Source organism: Oncorhynchus mykiss, chromosome 1, assembly GCF_013265735.2.
Source record: "Oncorhynchus mykiss isolate Arlee chromosome 1, USDA_OmykA_1.1, whole genome shotgun sequence".
Classification (NCBI taxonomy): Eukaryota; Metazoa; Chordata; class Actinopteri; order Salmoniformes; family Salmonidae; genus Oncorhynchus; species Oncorhynchus mykiss.
This window is the reverse complement of record NC_048565.1, coordinates 47,589,359-47,608,439: the sequence shown is the minus strand read 5'-3', so window position 1 is coordinate 47,608,439 and position 19,081 is coordinate 47,589,359. Positions and strand designations below refer to the sequence as shown.

At 40.7% G+C, this 19,081-nt stretch overlaps 1 long non-coding RNA gene across 1 annotated transcript; it reads left to right on the top strand.

The window, feature by feature from the left end:
* The first annotated feature begins 4,159 nt into the window (after positions 1-4,159).
* On the top strand, positions 4,160-11,736 carry LOC118964710. Its single transcript, XR_005051934.1, has 2 exons — positions 4,160-4,978; positions 11,335-11,736. It is a non-coding gene; the product is annotated as an uncharacterized LOC118964710 (long non-coding RNA).
* The last annotated feature ends 7,345 nt before the right edge of the window (positions 11,737-19,081 follow it).

The following is a 19,081-nucleotide window of genomic DNA, read 5'->3' as shown; positions in this document are numbered from 1 at the left end:
AATGCATACGAATAAGAACTATGAACAGTAACCTATGCTGACATTTAATTACCTGACATATTTGGCAATTTATCAATTAATTGGCACAATATTGTCCACTTCATATTTTACAAGAGAAGTATGGCACTAGGAACGTTGATATATGAGAAAACAGATCATTCATCTGCACTTTGTTTTAAGCATTTGTTCCCATGTTCTTACCCTTACTGGTTAGACTGTAAACTCTCCTTCCAGACCCACATCAAACATCTCCAATCCAAAGTTAAATCTATAATTGGCTTCCTATTTCGCAACAAAGCCTCCTTCACTCATGCTGCCAAACATACCCTTGTAAAACTGACCATCCTACCAATCCTCGACTTCGGCGATGTCATTTACAAAATAGCCTCCAATACCCTACTCAACGAATTGAATGCAGTCTATCACAGTGCCATCCGTTTTGTCACCAAAGCCCCATATACTACCCACCATTGCGAACTGTACGCTCTCGTTGGCTGGCCCTCGCTTCATACTCGTCGCCACACCCACTGGCTCCATGTCATCTACAAGACCCTGCTAGGTAAAGTCCCCCCTTATCTCAGCTCGCTGGTCACCATAGCATCAACCACCAGTAGCACGCGCTCCAGCAGGTATATCTCTCTGGTCACCCCCAAAACCAATTCTTTCTTTGGCCGCCTCCAGTTCTCAGCTGCCAATGACTGGAACGAACTACAAAAAATTCTGAAACTGGAAACACTTATCTCCCTCACTAGCTTTAATCACCAGCTGTCAGAGCAGCTCACAGATTACTGCACCTGTACATAGCCCACCTATAATGTAGCCCAAACAACTACATCTTTCCCTACTGTATTTATTTTATTTATTTTGCTTCTTTGCACCCCGTTATTTTTATTTCTACTTTGCACATTCTTCCATATTGTATTTACTTTGCCACCATGGCCTTTTTTTGCCTTTACCTCCCTTGTCTCACCTCATTTGCTCACATCGTATATAGACTTGTTTCTACTGTATTATTGACTGTATGTTTGTTTTACTCCACGTGTAACTCTGTGTTGTTGTATGTGTCGAACTGCTTTGCTTTATCTTGGCCAGGTTGCAATTGTAAATGAGAACTTGTTCTCAACTTGCCTACCTGGTTAAATAAAGGTGAAATAAATCAAATAAAATAAACTGAGTGCAACACCTGTTCAACTCTGTAATATCCCTCACAGTGGTGACAATGACGATTAGGGGATGATGATTCGCACCGGATAAGTATTATCAGAGGACCTTGGAGTTTTTAGGGCTGGGATAATAACCTTCCTGCCAATTAGAAATGACTGACATGGCCCCCCTTGTAAAACTTATCCCGTCCGAATAGGGCTTTATGTAACCATACCAAACGTAACACATCATTCTAATTTGAGTGTCACGGATTTACGTTTACTATATTACGTGTAGTCTATGAGACAAGGCTGGGTTTGGCTGTGATACTAGGAGATACCGATACCATAAAGACCCTGGGGTTATATAATGAAGCAAGCCAGGGGTCCAGGGCTCCCTGGCTAGACTGAGGAATCCTATCTAGGCATTAGGTATGCTCTGTTTTACTGTGTGGACCTTTGACTTGGCCTGCTTTGGGTTGAGTAGCCATTTCAGAATCCATAATTCTTTCCAGAAGAGGCTATGGTTCAAGAACTGGTGACCCATGTCTCCCAGCAGCACATCCTTTATCATGATGTCTTGAATAATAACATGTCATGAATATTAAAGCTGCCCAAATATGAAATGCAGTCAGAGAATTTTATTCTACCCTTAAAAACAAAAACAAAATGTCCAGACCCTCCCTGAAAACAACCCAATTTGCTTAATTAATTCTGTGACTGGCTGGTGAACCATTATGCAGTGAATCTACATTGCATCCATGATGTAAATGAACCATCACTACTGCTGTTTACAAAATCAACAGATCAAGTTTAGTCTTATCTATGCTATATTTCAACCTTAGGAGCTAGTGGGGTGTGCTGGAGTCAAGGCGGTCTCTCACACCTCCATGGTTGAAAGCTCCCCCACATTTGGAGGTAGCGCGCCTCCAGGCGCAGGCGAATTACATTTCAGATGGGCATCGCTCACAGCGCCATGACCTGTACTCAGTTTAGACATGTTGCAGCATGAATAAGAAGTAGAGTGTGAAAGAAAATAGCTCAAACTGCCAGGCCCCAAAAACCTTCCTGTAAGTGATTTTGACCAACAACAAAAAAAGTTTCTCCGCTGGAAAAGCCACATTCTCTTCACTCGGTTTTATGAATTCAATTTACCATTTAATTTCTATTGCTTTCTATTGCTGTGTTGGTAATATGATTGTCGTGTTCAATAAGAGGACGATGCTCATCCAAGGGGCTTTCTGGAGTATTGGAATAAGGAGCTATGACAGTGGCTGTCCTCCGGGTCATTCTTGAACAGATTAAAAGCTTATTTGAATTATATGTTTTCTTACAAACAAGACAGCTTGTTTACTGGGAAGACTGGATGAGCCATTTTGAACGGTTACAAGCTGTCATGTCTGGAGGCCTCCATCGTGTGGAAAGATATGCAAATTGAATACACGGAAGTGAAATGAATGAATCTTTTGAATTTCTATTTAGAACAATAGCAATAGAGTAAACATCAATCTATTGGTATGTGCTTCTTATAGATCCAGTTGAAGTATGATTTTCACCCCTAGAACTGCCACCTTCAACAGACATACCCCCACGGTATGGCAGTGCTTACCCTGTGATAATCTAATAACAAATTAAAATGTAATTATATAAATAATTGTCATTATTTTTGCATGTCTAATGTTTTTTTTCTCAATGGCTCTGTTGTTTTTTTATGCTCAAAATCTCAAAATTTGCTCAACTGCATCAAAACCTCAGCAAAGGCGCCATTCATCCATTTCTTTCCATCCATTCAAATAATCAGATCCTCAAAAGGTTCTACAGCTGCATCATGGAGAGCATCCTGACCGGTTGCACGCAAGGCACTACAGAGGGTAGTACGGCCCAGTACATCACTGGGGCTAATCTGCCTGCCATCCAGGACCTCTATACCAGGCGGTGTCAGAGGAAGGCCCTAAATATTGTCAAAGACCCCAGCCACAGACTGTTCTCTCTACTACCGCATGGCAAAAGGAACCAGAGTGCCAGGTCTAGGACAAAAAGGCTTCTCAACAGTTTTTACCCCAAGCCACAAGACTCCTGAACAGGTAATCAAATGGCTACCCGGACTATTTGCATTGTGTGACCCCCCCAACCCCTATTTTACGCTGCTACTACTCTCTGTTTATCATATATGCAGTCACTTTAATTATACATTAATGTACATACTACCTCAATTGGCCCGACCAACCAGTGCCTGTATATAGCCTCGCTACTGTTATTTTTCACTGTCTTTTTACTGTTTTTGTTATTCCTTTACTTATCTATTGTTCACCTAATGCCTTTTTTGCACTGTTGCACTGTAAACTATTCACTGTTGTATTCGGCGCACGTGACAAATAAACTTTGATTTGATGCGTGCTGCTTTTCCTGACTCCAGTCATTACTTTGCCTAGCTAGAAGTAGCATAATTTGTTGCATTGAGCCGATTTTGCCAAAACTCCACCACGTTATTCAGAGGGACGTTCTACTACGCTCCCATTGGCTAGCTAGCATCGTCTCACTCACAGGCAATCAGCGCAGAGACAGTGACCTTCCAAGGTAAGTATGGAAAGTATAATATAATAATTTATCTGCCTACCGTAATGCAGGCCTATTATCATGATGTTTGGGAACATTTGCCCATGTATTTATTTTCAGTTTCAATGAGTTGTAAAAATGTCTCAGAGAACTCACATTGCTGAATTCCTTCAATTGAAGGTCAGCTAAATTAACCTAGGCTACTTAACGTTACTAGCTCTGTATTTGAAGTTGTAACATTATCATTGAGTCTATTATCAGGTAAAAGCATATGCTTATTATTCATAATTTCTCAAATAGTTATTAGCTAATCATTCAGTCGAATATGCTATGCTACAGCCATTGAATCTGTCTTTGAGCATTAAGGGACGTTAATGGTTAGCTCGGTCCACGACATTATGTTATTATATTTTTCAATCTTGAAAAACAAGGGCACATGTTATTAATCAGTGACTCGCCCTCTGAATAACGGGGCGTGGCTTTGGCCTAACTGCGTTGGCAAAAAGAAAGACGCGGTATTGCCTGGGGTAAACATTTGGGCGTCTACATGCTCATCCCTTGAACTGAACAATGCTAGCAAAAACAACCAGACACTACTGCACCTCAAATAATTTTCCAAGTTGGAATAATGTAAAGAGTCGTTTGGTGGGTTCGAAGAGTGGAACGTAAACTATAATGAAAGTTTAGACCAGACAGAGTCAGCATACAGGAGCTCTACAAGACATTACTTTATTCATGACAGGCAAGATAGCCACCATCTCCCATACTGCTACAGTAGCTGTCAGGAAGGCTAAGTACTGGACTGTCCACTTGTCTGAAACGTCATTACCAATTAATACTTTTTACCCAGACTTTTACACTCATTTACTTTGGCTGTGTGGACGTAGTGGGAATGGGGCTTCTCCCGCCACTCAAAACGGGCCCGAGCCTTGGTTTCTACAAGATAGATGCGACTAAATACACTACAACAATTCTAAGTGCATGGTTGCATGGGGTTGCACTGGCGTGGGATTATTCTGCTCTCTGGCCGCCTGGATGCCCTAATGGATGGAGCTGCCTACATGTGTGCTGCATGGGATAACTTTGCTACTAGCTACTGTTTGTGTGTGTGACTTTTTGTGTCACTATGAAAATGGAACCAAAAGAGATCTCGGGATGGTGGGCCTGCTGTGTGTATGCAGAATAAAATAATTGACATAGGGTTCTGCTGTGACTTCAACAATGCTGACACTGAGAGGTTTACCCTTAAGGACAGAAGAATGGACTTCATTTAATAGAAGGTAGGCCTAAATGCATTTTCCTCTGCCATTTGCAGGTTAACATCCCTTTGAATGCATTTAATTTATCAAGCTAGAATTTTGTTTTGATAAGACACTTTTTTTGATGATTGGAATTGCATTTTTCTGTCATTTTGATTGTTGATATGGAAATGTCATTAGAACCTTATTTATTATATAAGTGTGTGTACTAATATTTCACATATTATTGTGTGAATGTTTGTGCGCGCCGTGTGCAGTGCATTGGAAGAATTGTAAATCCATTGTGAAAGGTTATGGAGTTTCCATTGCAAATTATTCTGATGAAATGTGTACATTGTTATTTTAGTGCCACCTCTCAGTTGTAACTGTGGATGCTACATCGGCCTATGGCTGAGTTGAGTAGTGTGTCATTTTGTCAGATATGCCGCAATCGGAGGCTATCACTTGTGTATATCTTGGCTACATTGGAATTTATATATTTGGTGGAAATATTTGTACATTTCTGTTAATAGCTTATGTCACTCTGGTTGTATGGTGAACTTGGGCTTGATCAAGGTTTATTTGTGAGTAAATCTGCCTTTGATAATAGCCAGTGCCTACCCAGCCACCGACCTCATGTCACTGAAGTAGAAAATTGATGCAACAACTGCCTGCTACGGTGCGTTTCCATTTAACTGCCTTGGGTTGATGAAAACAGCTGGACATAATGATGTCACATTGGGAGAGAAAAAAATTCTCGCAAAAATCTAGTGTTGAATAAAAATGATGTGGTTTCCATTATCCATTTAGGCAAATTGCGCATTCATAAATTGGTGACAGACTGTATGCCCTCCCATCTATATGGTTCATGTCTCAGGTGGCCCGCAAAAGCCAGCATGGAGAGAATGCAAGAAATTACTACTATATTTGCCATATTCTAATAATTCTATGAAACGCTGGGCGGAGCAGGTGAACCCAAATGCAGACTCAGATGAGGAGACAACGATATGTAACCAATGTATTTATTGAAAATTGGGAAAGGAGATGGGGTGCAGTCCAGGGGAAACTTGGCTGGGTAGTAGGGAATCCAGACTGAGGCTGGGGGCAAGGAGATTAGGAACTGGGTAAGCAGGTCTGGAGCGGAATCCAATGAAGCAGGGATCCAGGGCAGGGAAGCAGGACTGAGGAGATGAGGGACTGGAGACAGGTACCAGTGTCAGAACAGACGGGACTGTAGTGGAGAGAAAAAGCAGTGTGAGGCTAGGGAAAACAGGCACAACAGGATAACAAAATCTATGCAGGAACAAACAGCTAGAAATGCAGACTGACTGAGTAGAGGATATGATCTGGCAGTGGCAGGGCTGAGTATTTGTAGGGTTCTTGATTATGGCACAGGTTGCAGCTGGTGGGAATCCGCTCTGCTTCCAGCACACCTGTCTCCACACACACAATCACATACACACAGAGGGAGAGGGAGAGAGCACTGGGGGGAGTGGTGGCAGGTTTAGGGAGGTTCAGGATGAGAAGTAGAGGGCGTGGCAGGAGCAGATGTAACGTTTTCATGTTCCAATGTTTCGCCACAGCCCGTACATGTGGTGAACATTGCACTCCTGTAGATCTGAAATAATTGGATGATGAAACATCCAGCCAACCAGTAAAACAATTCAGGCATTCTTGAAAGTCAAGACAATCCTTGTCCTGCAAATAAACATCATTTTTTATAGTTGAAAGAAATGTATTTAACAAGCAGTGGGCATTTAGAATTATATGTGGAGTTGAGCCACAGAATTTCTAAAGAATCTTTGGGGGCGCTTTATACTGTAGTTTGTTTACGCGATGACATCACACGCCCTGTCTACCTTCAAAATTATTCAACAATCATAATTTATTCGAAAAGCACAGCTTCTATCATAATTTGTTGTAATAAATAAAGGTTGACAAAAAAAAATCCCCAATCGAACAGATAAACATTTAGTTGATCTTTAGAACATTTCTCTATAGCTGCTATTTACATATTCATGTCACAATGCTTTTTTTGCGACATTGATTTTGTTGAATAAACCTGGGTCAGGACAGAATGAGATTATTTTTTTGGCCAAATTTCTCATTAATAGCACTTTTACAGCTCCTTTAACAGTGTTGAACAGTAAGGGCCTTCGGAGAAGGCCTACGGATTTATAAAATTATTTATTATATTTTAAATAAACATTTTCATTTCTATTTAATATTTTCTATAATTTAAATGATATTCTGATTTAATCTCTTCAGTTGTGTTGGAAAGTGAATGGTTAACACTAGCTAGGTTTCCATCCAATTGGCGACAGATTTTCATGCGAATATTCTAATATCTGCATATAAACATTTTCCCACCATAGATGTTGTTTCAATCTAAGTGACTTGTTGCGGACAAAAGGCTGTGCATGATGATGATGTGCACATAAAAATAACTTTTGCGGTTAAATCCCCATGTACCGAATAAAAAATTAAAGTTAAATGGGATTCCATCGCATTTTCACCTCTGCTGATGATTTTGCCAAATATACACTACCGGTTAAAAGTTTTAGAACACCAACTCATTCAAGGGTTTTCTTTATTTTTACTATTTTCTACATTGTAGAATAATAGTGAAGACATCAAAACTATGAAATAGCACAATCATGAATCATGTAGTAACCAAAAAAGTGTTAAACAAATCAAAATATATTTTATATTTGAGATTCTTCAAATAGCCAACCTTTGCCGGGATGACAGCTTTGCACAATCTTGGCATTCTCCTTGAATGAGTAGGTGTTCTAAAACTTTTGACCGGTAGTGTATATTTTTTTGCAATATATGGCAAATGTGCCCACTCTGGTCTTGGCACGTGTGCTCTAGCCAACAGCTGGCAGATAGGCTAGCCTACATGATGAGATTATTATGTACAAAAGAGCAGCCAAGGATCGATCATCATGTCACCAGAATAAGACCCTTGATATTTATTGGAAAGGAGCATCAAGCTCATTGCCGTGCACTTTCACCCTACTGAAGTTCATCATAACTTATTTCATCTGTAGGCTACAGTGGTGTGTACAGTGGTGTGTATTCATGGATCCCATCAAATTTTATTTGTCACATACACATGGTTAGCAGATGTTAATGCGAGTGTAGCGAAATGCTTGGAGAATTCCCTTGGTAGATAATGCGGTCGACATTTGATTGTGAGGAATTCTAAATCAGGTGAACAGAAGGACTTGAGTTCCTGTATGTTGTTGTGACCACACCACACCATGTCTCGTTAACCATAAAGCATACGCCCCCGCCCCTCTTCTTGCCAGAAATATGTTTGTTTCTGTCGGCGCGATGCGTGGAGAAACCAGCTGGCTGCACCGACTCTGATAGCGTCTCTCCAGTGAAGTGAACTCAGGCTTCCCAAAAAATTTGACCAAGAACAAAAGAACGGATATTTTGCCTCTGTGTTTCATAATTGTACTTCAATTCGTAAGTGGCTGAATGTATTTCACCTGAGAAATCATCAGAGTAAGCAAAACAGCGTCCCTCTATCTTCGTACGTGTAGCCCTTCTATCTGATGCATCTATCTGATGTGGGCTGGTAAAAAAGAGTATGACATTGTTGCCGCCCGTAGTATTGAATTAATAGCAAGGATAGCAAGCGACCATTTGGCCTCCCTTTATATTTTTTGTTGTTGTTGAAAAGAATAACCAATCAGCATTGAACTAACCTGAATGAGCTCAACTGTGAATGGTCCTGGCGCACCCAAAAAAAAGTGTCAATGGAAGAAAGTTTGGGATTTGTGTGAAGCCAATTCCAATCACATCAAAACGCAATTGACAGAAAAATTTGAATGGTTGTATAGTTGTCCTCCAGTGGCTAGCTAGCTAAAATTGTCCCTTTCCAAAATGAATCATTGATGGAGATAAGGATTTGAACTTGTGTACCGGCCAACGATTATAACGGCGATTCTGATCCAACCATAAAATCATACATTGTGCCGCTGGCTTAAGAGGATGGACGTTCAATATGTAGCTAGATGTAGTAGGCTAACTTTAACTCGCTAGCTGGTTCATCAATGCCTATTAGAAAGTGTGTGCCCTCAGGCCTGGAAGGAAGCAAAAGTAATTCTGCTACGCAAGAATAGTAAAGCCCTCTATACTGGCTCAAATAGCCGAAGAATCAGCCTGTTACAAACTGTCAAAAACTTTTGTAAAAAATTGTGTTGGACCAGATACAATGCTATTTTACTGTAAACAAATTAACAACAGATTTTCAGCACCCATATAGGGAAGGACATTCAACAAGCAAGGCACTTATACAAATGACTGATGATTGGCTGAGAGAAATTGATGATAAAAAGATTGTGGAGGCTGTTTTGTTAGACTTCAGTGCGGCTTATGACATTATCGATCATAGTCTGCTGATGGAAAAATGTATGTGTTATGGCTTTACACCCCTGCTATATTGTGGATAAGAGTTACCCTGTAACAGAACACAGAGGGTGTTCTTTAATGGAAGCCTCTCCAACATAATCCAAGTAGAATAAAAAATTCCCCAGGGCAGCTGTCTAGACCCCTTACTTTTTTCAATCTTTACTAATGACATGCCACAGGCTGTAATTAAAAATCAGCCTTAAAAATTACATTTTTTATTTCACCTTTATTTAACCAGATAGGCTAGTTGAGAACAAGTTCTCATTTACAACTGAGACCTGGCCAAGATAAAGCAAAGCAGTTCGACAGGTACAACGACACAGAGTTACGCATGGAGTAAAACAAACATACAGTCAATAATACAGTAGAAAAATAAGTCTATATACAATGTGTGTAAATGAAGTGAGATAAGGGAGGTAAAGGCAAAAAAGGCCATGGTGGCGAAGTAAATACAATGTAGCAAGTAAAAAAAATAAAAATAAACACTGGAATGGTAGATTTGCAGTGGAATAATGTGCAAAGTAGAGATAGAAATAATGGGGGAGCAAAATAAATACAGTAGGGGGAGAGGTAGTTGTTTGGGCTAAATTATAGATGGGCTATGTACAGGTGCAGTAATCTGTGAGCTGCTCTGACAGCTGGTGCTTAAAGCTAGTGAGGAGGATAAGTGTTTCCAGTTTCAGAGATTTGTGCAGTTAGTTCCAGTCATTGGCAGCAGAGATCTAGAAGGAGAGGCGGCCAAAGTAATAATTGGTTTTGGGGGTGACCAGAGAGATATACCTGCTGGAGCGTGTGCTACAGGTGGGTACTGCTATGGTGACTAGCGAGGTGAGACAAGGGGGGACTTTACCTAGCAGGGTCTTGTAGATGACCTGGAGCCAGTGGGTTTGGCGACAAGTATGAAGCGTGGGCCAGCCAACGAGAGCATACAGGTCACAGTGGTGGGTAGTATATGGGGCTTTGGTGACAAAACGGATGGCACTGTGATAGACAGCATCCAATTTATTGAGTAGGGTATTGGGGGCTATTTTGTAAATGACGTCGCCGAAGTCGAGGATCGGTAGGATGGTCAGTTTTACAAGGGTATGTTTGGCAGCATGAGTGAAGGAGGCTTTGTTGCGAAATAGGAAGCCAATTCTAGATTTAATTTTGGATTGGAGATGTTTGATGTGAGTCTGGAAGGAGAATTTACAGGCTAACAAGACACCTAGGTATTTGTAGTTGTCCACATATTCTAATTCAGAACCGTCCAGAGTAGTGAGGTGGATGGGCGGGCAGGTGCAGGCAGCGATCGGTTGAAGAGCATGCATTTGGTTTTACTTGTATTTAAGAACAGTTGGAGGCCACGGAAGGAGAGTTGTATGGCATTGAAGCTCGTCTGGAGGGTTGTTAACACAGAGTCCAAAGAAGGGCCAGAAGTATACAGAATGGTGTCATCTGCATAGAGGTGGATCAGAGACTCACCAGCAGCAAGAGCGACATCATTGATGTATACAGAGAAGAGAGTCAGTCCAAGAATTTAACCCTGTGGTACCCCCATAGAAACTGCCAGGGGCCCAGACAACAGGCCCTCCGATTTGACACACTGAACTCTATCAGAGAAATAGTTGGTGAATTAGGCGAGGCAATCATTTGAGAAACCAAGGTTATCGAGTCTGCCGATGAGGATGTGGTAATTGACAGAGTCGAAAGCCTTGGCCAGGTCAATGAATACGGCTGCACTGTATTGTTTCTTATCGATGGCGGTTAAGATATCGTTTAACAAATATCAAAACGAACTCTGAACCAACTAAATTAATTTGGGGACAGGTTGAAAAGCATTAAACATTTATGGCAATTTAGCTAGCTAGCTTGCTGTTGCTAGCTAATTTGTCCTGGGATATAAACATTGGGTTGCTATTTTACCTGAAATACACAATTAATCCACAGATAAAAGGGTAAAAGTTTGTTTCTGGTAATCTCTCCACCTTCAGGCTTCTTCTTCTTTGGACTTTATATGACGGTTGGAAACCAACTTTAAGGTGCATTACCACTACCAACTGGACTGGAGTGTGGACCTCAGCTCATCTTTCAATCACCCACGTGGGTATATGCTCCTAAAAAACAATGAGGACATGGCATGGACATGGATATGCTCCTAAAACCCAATGAGAAGATGAGAGAGGCGGGACTTGCAGCGCATCAAGGATCACAAATATAAGTTTTATTTTAGCACCTGGCTACGCAGACGGTTGTTGAAGCGCGCAAACTGTGTTGGTGCAATGATTGAATAACATGTATGTATCCATTTATTTTGTGACGCGAGCGGTGTGGTCAGCATGTAATCGACGTATATCATGTGTACAGTATATGACTAATAAACAAACTTGAACTTGTCCAATTGCATTGACCTACTTTAGCTACAGCATAAGCGGTTGGCGACACCTTAATTGGGGAGAAAGGGCTCGTGGTAATGGCTGGAGCGGAATAGGTGGAACAGTATCAAATACATTAAACACATGGGCTCCATGTGTTTGATACCGTTCCATTTATTCTGTTCCAGACATTATTATGAGCCGTCCACCCCTCAGCAGCCTCCACTGCATTGTTATACCTAATGAAAGGATCACCCTTTATCCCAACTGCTAGCACAACAAGAGGACCAAAATATGCTTCCTCGGCTACACAAGGAGTTCAACAAGGCTTATTGCCACAGTGATTAGGTAACACTGTGCTCAGTTTAAAATCGGTTTTTACCTCAGTTGTATGTCGATCCAATACAGCAGGCGTCTTCAACCTTTTCTTGCCCAGGAACCTCCTCCCATCATACATTAACAAAAATAATACAAAATCACCTATTTTGTGTTACCAGGTGAATGATAATAACAAGGATAAGAAATCAACATTTATAGATTTGTCGTTTTTCATTACTTTGACTTCCCCAAATTATAATTGGAAGAGGAAGTGTAAACTCTAACATAGCCTATTAACTAGAAAGGTAACTCCAAACACATTTTTTTCTAAGAGCAGCTGTTTAATACCATCTATTGCATCTGTGTTGGCAAAAATGTATAGCCAAGTCAAGAAAGCTTACCAGCAGCCAGTGGCACTTGTAGCAATGGTAGCCTATTTGCTGATGCTTTTTCAAAGCCAATGTCAGATACTTCAGTGAGTGTAATATGCTCAATATTATGAGTTAAGAAATAGTAAGAAGGTATTCTCCTCTTTTTGACAGTAGGTATGTCATCCAAAATGTGTTAATTATATTATTGGTAGTGATATTCATAAAAACATTTAAACAAACACGAACATACTGTAGAACCCTTCATGAGACCTGGAGAATTTTGAAACCCCACAGGATTTTCTAGAATCATTCTCAAATATCAGTTTGTCAACTTGTGGATTCATGCTTTAATGGGATAATAATACTGTGTTTTAATCTCACTCTAAATACATACTTCATTATCTTTAAATATGACATTATTGGATCAATTTAAGATGACACATGCATGTTAAAAGATACTTTCTTGATAACGTATAAAGGTTGTGGCTTATGGAGGAGATACAGATCCATTGAAGGTTCATTCAAAATGGCTGGTGATACTGCAATTTGAATGTTATCGTTACAGTTTTAAATTGCAATAAGAGCATAACATACTTTTTTTTTATTTTTTAAAGACATCTTTCAAGACGAGAACATCGCCTGCAGATAATTAACTTACATTTTTGTCCAAGGCTGCAATAATCTTAGCATCATGCAACTCTAAATATGCAAAAAGCAGTTGTTATCTCACGGAATCAATATTATTGTCATTGTCAGAGAATAATTTATCCATCACCGAGGAGAAAAGTGTTGGACATGGGCTCTCGTGCTAAAAAGGATTATTAACAAGTATCAGAACAGCATATATAGCGGCTTGGATTTTGCCAGTAGCTTTGCGAAGACAAAGGGCTGACTTAACCTTCCAAATACATTTTAGTCATTGAGCAGACTCTCTTATCCAGAGTGACTACATGAGCCATTAGGGTTAAGTGCCTTGCTCAAGGGCACAGACAGATTTGTCCCTAGTCGGCTCGAGGATTCAAACCAGCGACCTTTTCGGTTACTGGCCCAACACTTAATGGCTATAGGCTACCTGCCGCCAATACAGCTAGTTAGTTATTATGCTGTATACATATTTGGTTGTCACATTCTGGCACAGGAACTTTTCAGACTTCTATATGACTCCTGGAGCAACCGTCTTCCTTTTGACCCACCTCCGGTTTGAACTCTGACTCAACTCTCACAGTCTCACTAGCATCAGCCATGGCCGAGGGCAAAGTCTTGGTGTCATATGCAACTCTAGATTTTCAAAATGGAGGACATCTTTTACCAGGCCTAAAGCACCCTGCCCTTGAGTACGAAATCAGCAGTAAAGGCAAGAACTGGAGGTGAAGGGGACATAGATAGAGCACCAGTGTGTAGATGAAGGTCAACCAATACAGCTTCAGGGCAGTTCATGATGTATGTGAATAAAATTGACCTAGAGATGCTGACCTTGAATACTATTGCACTTACGATTGTTATCGGGTAATGATATAGGTTTTAAAGGTCTAATTATTCTTTCAGATTTTTTAAAGACTTGAATGTACGTTAACATTCCACTGACCAATCTCTATGACCGTCGAATAAAAAAACAACACTCGTTTTTAAAATTGTAACTTTTGCTTTTAGACTGACTTCTCCCCTGATCTCCTGCTTGGTGTGAAGTGTTGATGAGGATCAGAAATAGCAGGTTAATGGCTGCTGAATGCTCACACTGACTAACCGTATACAATTATCCCAGAATAGACTAGTGAGAGGAACTCTCTAGGTTATTATATCAGCGTGAGCCCAGGGCAAATTTATTCCATGCTTCTAAACACACATCTGCCGCCCTCTTCCTCTCCGCCCAAAGTCTCGTAGCTCTGTAAACAATACAGTATTAATATCTCACAGTAAACACTCCTACTCATCATTAGGGGTTAGACCACTTGTTAGGTATCAAACATGATATAAAGGATTTTGGTTGCTTCTGCTGCCTTGACCTTCCGCAGCCTTTATGAAGGAGTACCGCGGGCAAAAACCATCACGGCAAGGTTCATTTAAAGTCAAAGAGACAATCACTCTGCTCCTAGCCCCCTTTATTTACATTTTTTTTTTACATTTAAGCTTTAACTGGCAAGTCAGTTAAGAACAAATTCTTATTTACAATGACGGCCTACCTCGGACAAACCCGGGCCAATTGTGCGCCACCCTATGGGACTCCCAATCACGGGCCGGTTGTGATACAGCCTGCAATCGAACCAGGGTCTTTAGTGACGCCTCTAGCACTGAGATGCAGTGCCTTAGACCGCTGCGCCACTCGGAAGCCCTCACGAGTGAGGGAAGGTTCGTTCAGCATTCCACTCACTGTTTAATATCCATTACTGGGCCAGATTATACGCCCTTTGATCACCCAAACGCCTTCGGAGTATGGGGGTAGGAAGGAGAGGAGGTAGGGAGGAGAGGGGGTGGTGTGGGTAAGACATTGAGGCAAGGTATGAGCCCCAAAGTGCTGTAGTGACCCTGGACCGTGCTCCGATTGATCATAATTGCATTTCAAACTGGTCAAAACCGTAACAAAGAGACCAATCAAGCGGCCAAATGAGGCATGGCACGTCACAGACTGCCTCAAGACTTCATTACAGAGTAGGGAAAACCGACAGAGGGCAGTACCAGGGCAAAAACTATTGCAATATGTATGAACACATGACATTGTGAAATGGAGGATTTTTATTCCCTTCTGCGTTGTGTAACGTTCAGGGTCTAGCAATGACTCATCTCTGTTATTGTTCGCAAGGTGTTCTTACTTTAAGATTGGCAGTAGCACCTTGGTGTAAGGTAATACTACTGTAGGTACAATATTGTATTGTAATGTCACCCTCGGTGGACTCAGGAACAGTGAGCATAGACAACATGAGCAATAACATACTAATAAGCGGGGGGAACTGGGGAGCAGTAACGTCATACTGACATATGGCTGACTGGTGGGCCTATTAGCTTGGGATATACCATTGTCAGAATTCTTAAATCACTTCATGCATTACATTTCCCTTCGTATAATTTAATGTATTTCCAAGCAACACATCCTGAACAAGCCATAAATTGTGGATAAGACTAAGTCTGAAGGAGGCCGCTCTCTCTCTCTCTCTCCATCCGCTGACAGCAGAAGGATGGGCCTCTCTCTGTGCAGTGTTTGCTAAGCTGTTCTTCTAAAGAGAACTCCATTGCTTGGAGTCTGAGTCAGTTGGTTGCGTGCCTAAATAAGGGCATATCTCAACAAGAGGACCAGAGTATCTTAGCAGCTGCAGCGTGCATGGTTTGTTGGCAAGGTAACGGAATATAAATGTATAAAGAGGTCAGCCTTTTCAGCGTTTTTGTAAACTTGGTAGATGCAAGTATTAATTCAACATTTCAGAGATGCTTTATTAAGTCCTCGGACTGTAGTTACCAGCAACATCTTGGATATTCATTCTTAACTAATGCAATGAAATATGGTAGACACAATCTCAAATGTGTCCATTATAAACAAGCATTGGGACAATTTGTTATGCCATTGGTGTGCACACAAATACTTGTGTTTGCATGCGTTTACAGAAAATTAAGGTCTTGGGACTGGAAATCTTACAGTATTACATTTCAGACTATTCAAATATAATTCTCTTAATTATGCATATTTTATCATCACAGCATTGTGTGTGTGTTGACTCAGTGGGCGGGCAGAAGACTGATTCTCTCTCATGCTAGACTGACACAGCTGTTCCCATCCCACAGTCAACAACCACACTGCTCAATTCGCTACATTTACCAGAAGAAGAGTTTCTGGCTCCAAAATGCTTCAATAAAATCTCAGTAGTAGTGAACTTCCACATTCTCTGTTGCAGTCAATTTGAAGTCAAATTACGAGTTCGAACAAATGTGTCATGTGGAGGACTCAACATGGATCAGCAGTTTCTAGAGGGGATGGGAGTAGTGTTTCCTACTAAAGAAAGCCCGCTCGCGATGAGTTCTCGCATAAAGAAAACAGCCTACTCACATGAAGCAAATTAAGATCTGCTGGCAGTACACGATCATCATCACGTCAGTATTGTCGCATAAAATGTTAAAAGGTACACTCAGCAAAACTACATCATCATAGATACACAACTGGGGTCAACTTCCTACTTACAGAAGCCAACAGAAATGACATAATTAAAATCTGTCAAAACACAATTTGCTGATATTGTTTTCTGTTAGTAGGATGCCCCTCTGAGTATGACGACGTCATCTTGTTGAGTGTTTAAGATGTACTGGTATGTTGGAAATGAACCCCATGGATAGAGCTAAATTGAAATGTTTCTTACAGAGGAAATTTGAAAAGCATATGCATAACCATGGCAGTGGTAGCAATTGAAAGGGAACTGTTTGGGGATTATTATGGGACAATTATTATTCCGAAGGTGAGGACACAGTTCACCTGACACAAGACTGATGTCAAACATTACACTGTTGATTTTATTAGCATTTTAGAATGACTGTACTTTTCGCTGCATTTGTTGATAACGAAATCTGAAAATACTCTGGATACATTCAGTAACGTGATAAGAATATCCCTAGAACATGTGGAGTAGGTGCAACATAAGACAACCAATTTACAAGGGTTTAAGTGAGAGGACTTAACTGGTGTCTCCAAGTGGCCACACACCTCAGCACAGTCATTTCAATGCACTTTTATGACTCAAAGAAGAGTCTTCAACTATAAGGTGTTTTTTGGAGCTCTCCTAGCTGTGCCGTTGAGGAACTAGAGCGAGCACACTTGTAGTTGTTTTGTTTGGAACACAGCCATGCATCCCCGCCATCATACAATTACGGATGTTCACGTAATCCAAAAACGGTCCATTATAAATCTGTCTGGGGCTTGTGGGCATCGATTGAAAGCTGGTTCTATAGCTAACGTGACTAGCTAAGTTATAAAATACGATATTACACTGTCAGGCTTTCACAATGCAATTCGGGGAAAAGGATCATAATTTTGGTGCACATCGAAAGGAGTCATGAGTGCATTGAGGTGCGTGCTGTTTCTTCGCAATAGACAAGCATAGGCACATTCGCTTCAGAACAATCCAGGGCATGAAGCCATGTCATCTTGTAACTGTACATCAAACATAGTGATCATAAAATTGACACTGTATAGGACATGAATTTTATGATATGGAAATGTGAAGCACATCACATCATTGATTCCACAGAATACAATTAAACGCCATGCTGATTTCAACTTCATCTGGAATTGCACTTAGAATGTACTGTACAGCTTTAAACGTGTACTGTAGGCAATGCTAATCTAATAAAAAAATATGTTATGAAAAAGGTGTTATGAAAAGCCATCCTCTGGGATGTCCCCAGGACAAACCGGGAACTAGACAAAACCTCCAGGGGACAATGACACAACGTCCCAAGAACGTCATAAACAGCCTCAGGGATGTCCCCGGGACAAACCGGGATCTAGACAAGACACCCAGGGAACCATGGCACAACGTCACAAGAACATTCTAAAAGTGTCTTCGGGGAAGTCCCCGGAACAAACAGGAAACTAGAAAAAAGATCCCCAGAGAACATTACCTTGGGAACATCACACGACATCCTAAGAACTAGTAAAATGAAAGTCCTGAGAACATCCTAAAAAGGTTTAGACATGGTCCTCAGTGATTTTGTGGGAACTTAGAGGGAACTACCCTGCAAACAACAAAGAGTCGTTAGGATGTCCCCGGGACGTCACGGAATGGTGGCCTGAAGTTGTCAGGACGTTGTGTCACGGTTTTGTCTAGTTTCCGGTTTGTCTTGGGAACGTCCCCCGAGGACGTTTTTAGTACTTTCTTGGGATGTTGTGTCAGGGTCCCCTGAATGTTCTTTGGACATTGTCATGATCCCATGGAAGTTTATCTCCAGTTCTTGGTTTGTCACCTGATGTTTGCAAAAATAATCATACATTATACCTAGTTTCATTACACATCACCCCTTGTTACTTTTGCCAAGTCCATCAAGGCCCTGATTGGTGAACCACTGATCCAGTCACAGCTCTTTGTCTTTTGGATATGTTAGGGCCACCAACACCCCCACACAAACAAACAGTGCTTTTCAACTTACATATTTGACACACTGACATATAGTGCCTCATAAAGTATTCACACCCCTTGACTTTTTCCACATTTTGTTGTGTTACAGCCTGAATTTTAAATGGATTACAATTAGATATTTTGTAATTGGCCTACACACATGCCCCACCCATAATGTCAAATTGGAATTATGTTTTTTGAAAATTTTACAAATTAATAAAAAATCCAAAACTGAAATGTCTTGAGTCAATAAGTATTCAACCCCTTTGTTATGGCAACCCTAAATAAAAAATCTGCTCAACAAGTCACATAAGTTGCATGGACTCACTGTGCAATAATAGTGTTTAAGATGATTTTTGAATGACTACCTCACCTCTGTAACCCACACATGCAATTACAGTGCATTCAGAAAGTATTCAGACCCCTTGAATTTTTCCACATTTTGTTACGATACAGCCTTGTTCTAAAATGGTTTAAATTAAAAATGTTCCTCACCAATCTACAGACCATACCCCATAATGACAAAGTGAAAACAGGTTTTTAGAAATTGATACATTTATTACAAATAAAACCTTATTTAAATAA